The sequence below is a fragment of the Phaseolus vulgaris genome, chromosome 5 (assembly GCF_051622355.1).
Source record: "Phaseolus vulgaris cultivar YP4 chromosome 5, ASM5162235v1, whole genome shotgun sequence".
In the NCBI taxonomy this organism is placed as follows: domain Eukaryota; kingdom Viridiplantae; phylum Streptophyta; class Magnoliopsida; order Fabales; family Fabaceae; genus Phaseolus; species Phaseolus vulgaris.
Genome location: NC_143502.1, coordinates 39,467,341 through 39,477,352, shown reverse-complemented (window position 1 = coordinate 39,477,352; position 10,012 = coordinate 39,467,341). Strand labels below are relative to the sequence as shown.

Genomic DNA, 10,012 nt, shown 5'->3' with positions numbered 1-10,012 from the left:
AATTGATTTGTTGAAGGGTGTATTTATATGCGTAATGAGACATATGTTGATATGTTTGTGAGACTAATGGTGCGTGGTGATCGCTTTAACGATTGGTTTTGGGTCATCAACCACACAATAACCCAAAAAAAACGCATCGTTGAGGATCAACACTTTGTAATCTTTACTCCTTCAAAAACGTAATTTGTTCAATATTTCTCTTGTTTATTCCAAATCAAATTTATAATACTCATAAATTGATTGAATTTAAGATCAGCGATAAAACTAAACTCAAAAGTTAAAATGAAAAGACTGACTCCATGCATAAGAAATATAAGAAAATTATTGTCAAATCACTAACATAATTTTTTAAATTTAAAGAGTTAAAAGGCTATGCATTTCAATTTTAATATTTTATAGTTTTATATTATTATATGAATATAACGTACATGATATTAACTAATTTTGATGATAAAAACAAAACAAATAATTATATAATGGCTAATTAAAATTTAATTTAGGTTAAATTTCTTGGTTGGTCTTTGAGCTATTTGACCATTTTTAACCATCTCTTTGGATTGTTATTTTCTAAATTGATGCTTAAACATGTATTGGTTTGTAATTATATCATTTTCTCTACATATTATTGTACATAATTAACTGCCTAACTCACTTAGTAAGTTAGCAGCAAGATTATTGTAGTTAGGCCTGGAAATGTTTGGGAAAGAATATGTAGAAAATATAGATATAAAAATATAGATTGATAATTGTTTTTAAAAAAGAAAAACACTGTTTAACAACTCTATATTAATATATAATAATAATAAATTATGGAAACATGACTCTTATCATGTATGTGTATCCATATTTTTTAAGAGTACTAATTATTTGACAATCAAGGAAATGGATATGTCAAATTACACCTCGTGACATGAACAAGTGGCGTTTGTATCATCCAATGGCAATCTATGTGTCTGGGATGTTCGAATGGTGGCCAGAGAGAAACCACTAGCTGAATATAATACACGGTCAAGATTGACATACTTTAAAAGAAATAATTAATCTCTCATTGTAAGATTGTAAATTCGACTAATGTGTTAGTTCACATTATTTTCTTTATTTTCTTTGTATATCTACTTGTACCTTTTATATATTGTGTTTTATATACAATGATTTGGAGTTTATATTGGAATCTCTTGTAAAATTATACTTTTGTTCTTGTTTTTTTTACGCTTTTCAATTTTTTCACTTGGAGTTGATTACGACCGAATATTTTGGAGTTTATGTTATCTAATTATTTGGACTTCTCTGAATTGTGGTTTTCTATCATTGTTTGTTGCTATATATGAGTGTATGTTTAATACATGAACTTCCAATTTAGTTTTTTTTAACCTAATTTGAAACTGCCAAGAGACAATATTACATGCGGAAAAATATTCGTATGTAAATGTAATAGACGGTTACATACGGATTATATATAGATTTACCCATATATAATTACATATGGATTTTGAATCCATATGTAACAGTTACCTACGATAGTTTTACATACAAATATTTTTTCGCATATAATCCATTTGTAACTATGTTTTACATACGAATTTGGTCTCTTACATACGGATTGATGTTGTATGTAATACCAAATTTTCTTGTAGTGTTTTTTTTTTTTTTTTTTTTTGCGTTTGTTTTTTTGGATATTGGAGTTTTTTGGTTTTTGATTTTATGGGGGTTATTTAGGATACCAATTGGGTTTTGATTTTAGGAATTATTTAGGATTTTGTTTTGGGTTTTTATTCTAGGTGTTATTTAGGGTTTTATTTTGGATTTTGACTGTAGGGTTTATGTAAGGTTCCGTTTTGGTTGTTGATTTTAGGGGCTATGTAGATTTCAGTTTTGGGTTTTGATTTTAGGAATTATTTGAGTTTTGATTTTAGGAGTTATTTAAAGTTCTATTTTGAGTTTTGATTTTAGGGGTTATTTAGTTTCCTTTCATATATGTATTGAATTCTCTTATGCTTTAACCATTCTTTACTGCTTTTCAATTATGAATTTGAAATCAGTGTTTCAATATCTGATTACATTTCTTGTTTCTATTTTAATTTTAGATTATTTTAAAATCAATTATATTTGCATTCAATATCAGTTTGCATTCATATATATCTCTTATGTATACCATAAGATAGTGAATTCCATATAAAAAGCCAATCTAAGTCCGTGTTCACTGCTACTGCATGATGATTTTGTTTTTGTATAAACTTTGTATATGATGTGATGCATGTTCAATGACTTTGAAATGGTAAGTGGAAAACATAAATGGTGGGCTTTGGTTGCTTTTACATATGTTCAAATTCATTCCATCTTGCTGGATTTTTTTGAATCATAAAGTAGCTAAGGAGCTGCACAATTGGAGTTTAATCCAAAGCAACTCAAGAGAAACAATTATGAGCTTGAAGAAATTGATGGTCCTGAAATGTTGTTTGAATGCATGGTATTCTGTTGGCTTCTATACTGAAAAGTAAGTGCTAAGCAAGTTTTATTTATGATAAATGTTGGTCACTTATCATTAAAGCATATTTCTAACTTGTTATAGGTAATTGAAAAGATTTTTTTAATTATTTTAACAAAATATAAGTTTTTCTTGGATTATCTTAGCATTATTGAACTTTGGCTGGTATAGTCCTTTAACTCTCACTTTACTTAAAATCAAAGGAGTCAAGTGAGTTATAATTGCTCTCATAATTGGATTACATATTCACTTAAGTACAATCTGCATGATGCTCCAATCCATGTTCCATTAACGCAGTAAACTGTTAGTAAAATGTGTCTGAGTCTTCGGATTTCACTATCTATTGTATATATTTTAACTAAATATATCTATAAAGTATTCTATAGTATATAATAATTAATAAATGTAGATTGATTTTTATAACTACCTTTTTATATTTTTATTACTTTTATTTTTAATGATACAATCAACTTTTTTTCACTTTATAATCTTTAAGAAGTTATACCCATAATAATCACGATGAAAGATAATAATCACTGTAATTATAATAATTAATAAAATAAAATATTTTTATAATTAATTTCTTTATGTATATATTATTTCACAATTTTAGAATAAGTTTTAATGACCATTTTTTATTTTGATCATTGTTGTAATAATTACCTTTTAATTATACTTTTTTATTATTAAAATGTAGATATTTTTGTTTGAACTAGTTATATACAAAGAAGATATTATGTTCTCAATTCTCTATTTGTTACTTCTCTTACTTTATTAAAGGATACGGATACCAGAGTTACAGAAAGATCCTAATATTAATTGGGAGTCTTTTCTAATTATCAGTTGCTTCTCCTTATAGGAAAGAATAACCTTTATTTTATTTTTGTGTTATGATTCTAGTGAATAATATTGATTATTTCCTTCTTTAGTTAAACCCTATAATGAGTGTATTACTTGTATATATTCAGACCATTTGTTTTGATTTGAATAACAAGAAAGAAGAGATATTCATTCTCATATCCTTTGTCTTCAGTTTACTCTTTTTGTTCATCTCTGTTCTCTTTTGTTTATCTCTATTCTATTTTGTAATATGGTATCAGAGCCATTTCGAGCCTATCCTAGCGATTGTTAGTGTTGGGCCTATCGTGCCACCCGCTATCGGGCCGCTATCGGACCACCCATAATATATAGTCCCACGCACGAGTTGGCAGTCTCGACGTGAGGGAGGTGTGTTGGAGATCCCACATCGACTAGAGATTAGAGCCTTTCATTGTATATAAGTGGGTGCAAACCTCAACCCTATGAGCCGGTTTTATGGGGTTGAGTTAGGCTTAAAGTCCATTTCGTAATATGGTATCAGAGCAGTCTCCCAAGTTTGATTTGACTCTAAAGCAGATATCTCACATAAGTGTTTGGCTCAACATGTGAAGAAAGAGACATAAACAATGCCTTTTTACATGGAGATTTGAAATAAGATGTATACATGGTTGTTCCTCCTGGATTGACTTCTATTCCACCAGGAAAAGTTTGTAAACTAAAAAAGGCTTTATATGGTCTTAAGCAAGCTAGCAGAGAATGGTTTGCCAAACTGTCATCATTTTTGCTTTCTATGGGATATACTCAATCTATGAATGATCATTCCTTATTCATTAATTCTTCTGAAGGATCTTTTACAGCATTATTGGTATATGTGGATGATATAATATTGACAGGAAATGATAAAGAAGAGATTGCTCGAATCAAACAAGCCTTGAATCAGACATTCAAGATTAAAGATCTTGGGAATTTAAGATATTTTCTTGGTCTAGAAGTAGCAAGAAGTAAGACAGGAATAATGGTAAATCAAAGGAAATATGCATTGGAATTATTAACAGATGCAGGTCTTTTAGCCTGCAAACCTGCACCCACTCCTATTGATAATCATGAGAAATTCTCTTCTACTGGAAGTGTTCCTTTCACAGACATTCAAGCCTACAGAAGATTGATTGGAAGACTTATGTATCTCACTAATACCCGACCTGACATAACATTTTCTGTGCAACAACTTTCTCAATTTCTTGCTAAGCCTACAATTGCTCACTATAATGCAGCGATTAGAATTCTCAGATATATCAAAGGGGCTCCAAGTCTTGGTCTATTTTTCTCTTCCACTACCTCTGTTCATCTGAAAGCCTTTTGTGATAGTGATTGGGGGCACATGTAGTGATTCAAGACAATCAGTGACTGGTTTTAGTGTGTATCTTGGAAATTCTCTCATATCTTGGAAATCAAAGAAGCAAGGAACTATATCAAAGAGTTCTTGTGAAGCTGAATACAGGGCAATGGCTACTGTTACATGTGAAATTCAATGGCTAACTTATCTTCTTCAAGATTTCAAAGTTCCTTTTGAGCAACCATCTCTTTTATACTGTGACAATGACTCAGCAAGATACATTGCAACAAATCCAGTGTTTCACGAGCGTACAAAACATATAGAAATAGATTGTCACGTGGTCCGGGAAAAATTAAAGAAGGGTCTCATCCATTTGCTTCCCATTTCCACCACAGAGCAACTGGTTGATATTTATACCAAAGCTTTAAGTCCTCAATCTTTTAAGAATATTTGTTCCAAGCTGGGTCTCATAAATATTTGCTCTCCAGCTTGTAGCGGGGTATTAAAGGATACGGATACCAGAGTTACAGAAGGATCCTAATATTAATTGGGAGTCTTTTCTAATTATCAGTTGCTTCTCCTTATAGGAAAGAATAATTGGGTGTCTTTTCTAATTATCAGTTATTTCTCTTTATAGAAGGGAATAACCTTTATTTTATTTTTGTGTTATGATTCTAGTGAATAATATTGATTATTTCCTTCTTTAGTTAAACCCTATAATGAGTGTATTACTTGTATATATTCAGACCATTTGTTCTGATTTGAATAACAAGAAAGAAGAGATATTTATTCTCATATCCTTTGTCTTCAGTTTACAATTTTTGTTCATCTCTGTTCTCTTTTGTTCATCTCTATTCTATTTTGTAATATGCTTTGTGTCTTTTAAAGTTTTCGTGTTCTTTTTTTCTAAATTGTGCCATATGAATTTTTTGATATTCTTCTTGGCTTTGACCAGTTTATAAATTTAGTTGTTGAAAACACTTTGGAAGTGAATGGCAATGAGAAAACTAACATAGGGATGGTGGTGATAACATACAAAACTAGAGAGAAGAGATAACATACAAAACACGAGAAAGCAAAAATATATAAGAACCTTCTTGAGAACATTTTTATAGCTAGCTCTACTAATAACCGAGAAGGCTAAGACGAAAATGTTTGCTCCTTGCCCTGCATATTCATAGGCTATTGCTTTCGAAAATAACCAACAAAATTCTAAAAACTTCATTAATCATGCAACTACAAAATTAATAAATTATACATTAATATATCAGGACTCTTAAGTATATGGCACAAAAGACTCATGCATCTATTTTTAAATTTTATCATACTGCATTTTCTTTAAATATTATTATAAATTTATACAGTAAATTTATAGAGAAAGGAAAACCCTAATTTGTCGCACCACCGTTGTTGCTCGCTCGCAATAACCGCGACACCCACCCCACTACTAAGAACCGCGACGTCCGTCGCTGCTGCGAATCGCACTCGGTTGCTCTGCTCCGTTCCGTGTGCCCACCGCTACTCCGCTCGCAACATGTGAAGAACGTTCACGTCATTGCTCGGAACCCCTCACACCAAACCACGTGCGCCCACCGCCGCTAACCACTCTACGTCGCTCGTGGCTGCTCCCTACCGCACCTCCCACCTCCACGAGCCTTCTTCTTGCTACGAATGCATAAAAAATGACATTTGGTGTTAGTATTTTATTTACTATTATGTATGTGTTGACATGTTTGAATTAGGTAGTATTTGGATATATGGAACGCATTGATGTCGAATGAGAGTGTTCGACCTTTGATAATTTGGATTTAATTTTATAAAGAATTAGATAGTATTATATGTATTAAACATGTTGATGTTGAGTCCAGGGATCTCACATTCGATAATTTTAATTTAGATTTTCTTAGTTTATTAAAGTTAGATTAATACATCATGTATAAGTGATGCAGACGAGAGAGGGGTGGAAGAATTCATATGGTTTGCACAACGTAATATCCTTAGTAATCATAAGGTGTATATAGTATATTTGTTCCCTCACTTCAATATCACTGATTTATTTAATAACATTTATTTTGATTTGTAGTGCAATAAGTAATCTTGAAATTATGAGTGTGGTTACTATGTGATGAAGTGAATATCAACTATTGTGCGATCTAAAATTGATGGAGGTTAGGATCCAATTAGCATCAACACATACAGACATTAAAATTTTGTGTTTATTATTTATGGACTAATTCAAAACTATTTCAAATGTCACAGTTTTTCAATGACCCACAACCGCTAGATTCAGAAGCACGAGAGTATGTAAAGACAACATGGTTAAAATATTTTTAACCATATATAACACCTTATGATAGATGAATAATTAGAATCACATTATAAGCCTTTTATATTTAAATTATGTTGTTATATACATGTAATCTGAAATGATTTGTTGAATGGTTGAAAAGAAGTGATATTGCATTGATAAAGGATATCATTGTGTATTTCTTTCACCATTTCTCTTTAAATCCAAAAAATCAAATTCAAAACTACTCCATGACAAAGAATAATGATAAAATAGATTAATAAGATATATTAGATAGATAAAATAGAAAAAAAAAATTGTGCACACCAAAATTTAGTCCAATCAATTTGAGGAGGAATCTCCTTTATATATAAGTAGAGATGATAATATATATTAAATTTTAAATTAAAAAATAAAATAAATATTATTAAAATATTATTATTTTGAGTTATGAAAAGTTAATATATTTTTTGGTCGGTGTTAAGATATCATCATCTTTTTATAAAATAATTACCCAAATAACTTTATATTATTCATCAAAATAACACCTTTTATACGGTGAATGGTCAGAAATCAGTTTCTCTGGGTAATCTAAAATTGAAAAAAGAGAAACCAGTTATGTGTGAAACAATTTTTCACTTTAGAATGTTAAATTTTTCTTATGTATTTAAGTAATATAATTTTATTGACACTACAAGAAAATCATGAAATAGAAACCAATTTTTAGAAACCAAAATAATTAATTACAATAATAATTAAAATAGAGACTATTTTAGAAACTAAAAAAAATTGGTTTCTAAATTAGTTTCTATTATTTTCTATTATTGTTAAATAGTTTCTAAATTGGTATCTAATTAACAACTAAGGTTTTAACTACCAATTATTTAGTTTCTAAATTTGGTAGCAAAAACCTTGGTTGCTAATTAGATACCAATTTAGAGACTATTTAACAACAATAGAAACTAATTTAGAAATCAAATTTCTTTTTAGTTTCTAAAATAGTCTCTAATTTAGTTATTATTGTAACTAATTATTTTGGTTTCTACAAATTGATTTCTATTTCATGAATTTCTTGTGGTGTGAAGTGTTAAATTGAAATAAATGTTTTAAGCTTTGTAAATAATGTATTTTTTATATTATTTTTTAAGAAATTATTATTTAGACTAGTTCAATGATAAGTTAATTTTGAAGTGTTGATAGTGAAAGAATTTTCAATTGCTAAATTTATTTATTAAAATGACGAAATATACATCTGATAATAATTGTGTTAACTTTTGTTTTGGCTAGTAAGAAGAAGACAAACCTTAGAAATAAGAAAGTAGAATAAACAACAGTGATTTTATTTCAACAGTTATGAATTCGTAAAGATTCAAATACATAAAAAGATAGAAAGATGTGGTGTAGCAATATAGTATAACAGTTAGTTCTTGAATCGGTTGGCATATTCAGACACATCACCTTCCTACATATTCTCGGAGGATGGCGACTTCACCTTTGCAGGTTCAGACGTCTTCACCGTTTCAGTTACCACTGTTACAACAATTGTAAACTCTCATTAGTAAGCAAATTGACACATATGAATGTCGAAACTATAAAGCATGAGAGAGAATATTACCCGGTAGATTTCTCGGAAGCCTGCTGACCTAAAGTCTCAGACTCTTTGGTGGCAGGTTCGTGAGTGGCGGCATCAACAACGGGTGTGCCAGCAGAGTTGTCACTTGATGTGGTGGAGTCCTTGGCAGCGTTGACCGTCTGGGTGGCGGCTTGCCTGGCCTTCTCTTCATTGGCTTTGGCGCCGTCATGACTACCGCCCCAGCTCGCTCCAATGCACACGGCAAGGCACACCACCACAACAACGAACTTCATGTTTATGTTTTCCATTCTAAGAAATTTATTTGAAAAGCTTGTGTTTTATTCTTTTTTATTTTGCTTAATTGATTTGCTGAAGGGTGTATTTATATGCGTAATGAGACATAGGTTGATATGTTTGCGAGACTAATGGTGCGTGGTGATCGCTTTAACGGTTGGTTTTAGGTCATCAGCCACACAATAACCCAAATAAAACGCATTCAACACTTTGTGTTCTTATGAAGGAGAATGGTTACATACAAATATCTTAACTCCTTCAAAAAATGTAATATGTTCAATATTTCTGTTGTTTATTCCAAATCAAATTTATAATACTCGTAATTTGATTAACTTTAAGATCAACAATAAAACTAAACTTAGTAGTTAAAATGAAAACATTGAATCCATGCATAAGAAATATAAGAAAATTATTGTAAAATTACTAACATAACTTTTTAAATTTAAAGAGTTAAAATTAATTAATATTTTAATTATTATATGAATATAACGTACATGATTAATATTATTTTAATATTATATTTCAATTATATTTATTAATATTATTAATATAAATAATATTATATTTATTAATATTATTATTATAAATAATAACTATAAATAAATAAAAAATTGTTCAATATTCACAATCAATATAAAAAATTTCAAAGCACATAAAATAGTATATGCAAAACAAAAGTTGGAAATGACGTGCTTTTAAAACATTTTTAGGATACATTTTCTTTTGTTTCAATTTTACATTGTCTCCTCTCACATACTCATGTTTATTAAGACACAAATATTTATATAAACAATTATAAAATTTGATAGTTTTCTAAAAATTATATTAAATTTAAAAATATGATATTAAAATACATTTTATATAATATTTCAAAAAAAAAATTACTATAGGTTTCTTTATAAAGGTTATTATAACCTCTAGTAAGTCATTAAGTTGTAAGTTAAGTTGTAACAATATGTTAAGTTGTAACAATCTGTTTTAAATTATTCAATTTGTTTTTGGTTCTTGAATTAAATGTTTTGACTATATGATTGGAGTTTAAATAGATTGTTTTACACTTATGGACATTAATTAAGAAAGAGAGATCAATCAAAGAGAGTTTTCAAAATTTCAAAGAGCTTTTGGATTATTCTCAAGTGTGGAATATGATTCTCTATATTCTTTGTACTTTAATATTTTATATTATCCATGTGTATTCTATTCCCTTCTTGCTTAATCATT

General features: G+C 29.3%; 1 long non-coding RNA gene across 1 annotated transcript; it reads right to left on the bottom strand.

The window, feature by feature from the left end:
- Positions 1–8,243: 8,243 nt before the first annotated feature.
- Positions 8,244–8,848, bottom strand: LOC137835743 (uncharacterized). The gene is made up of 2 exons (XR_011085129.2): positions 8,540–8,848; positions 8,244–8,454 (listed from the first exon to the last, which is right to left on the bottom strand). It is a non-coding gene; the product is annotated as an uncharacterized LOC137835743 (long non-coding RNA).
- Positions 8,849–10,012: the final 1,164 nt, after the last annotated feature.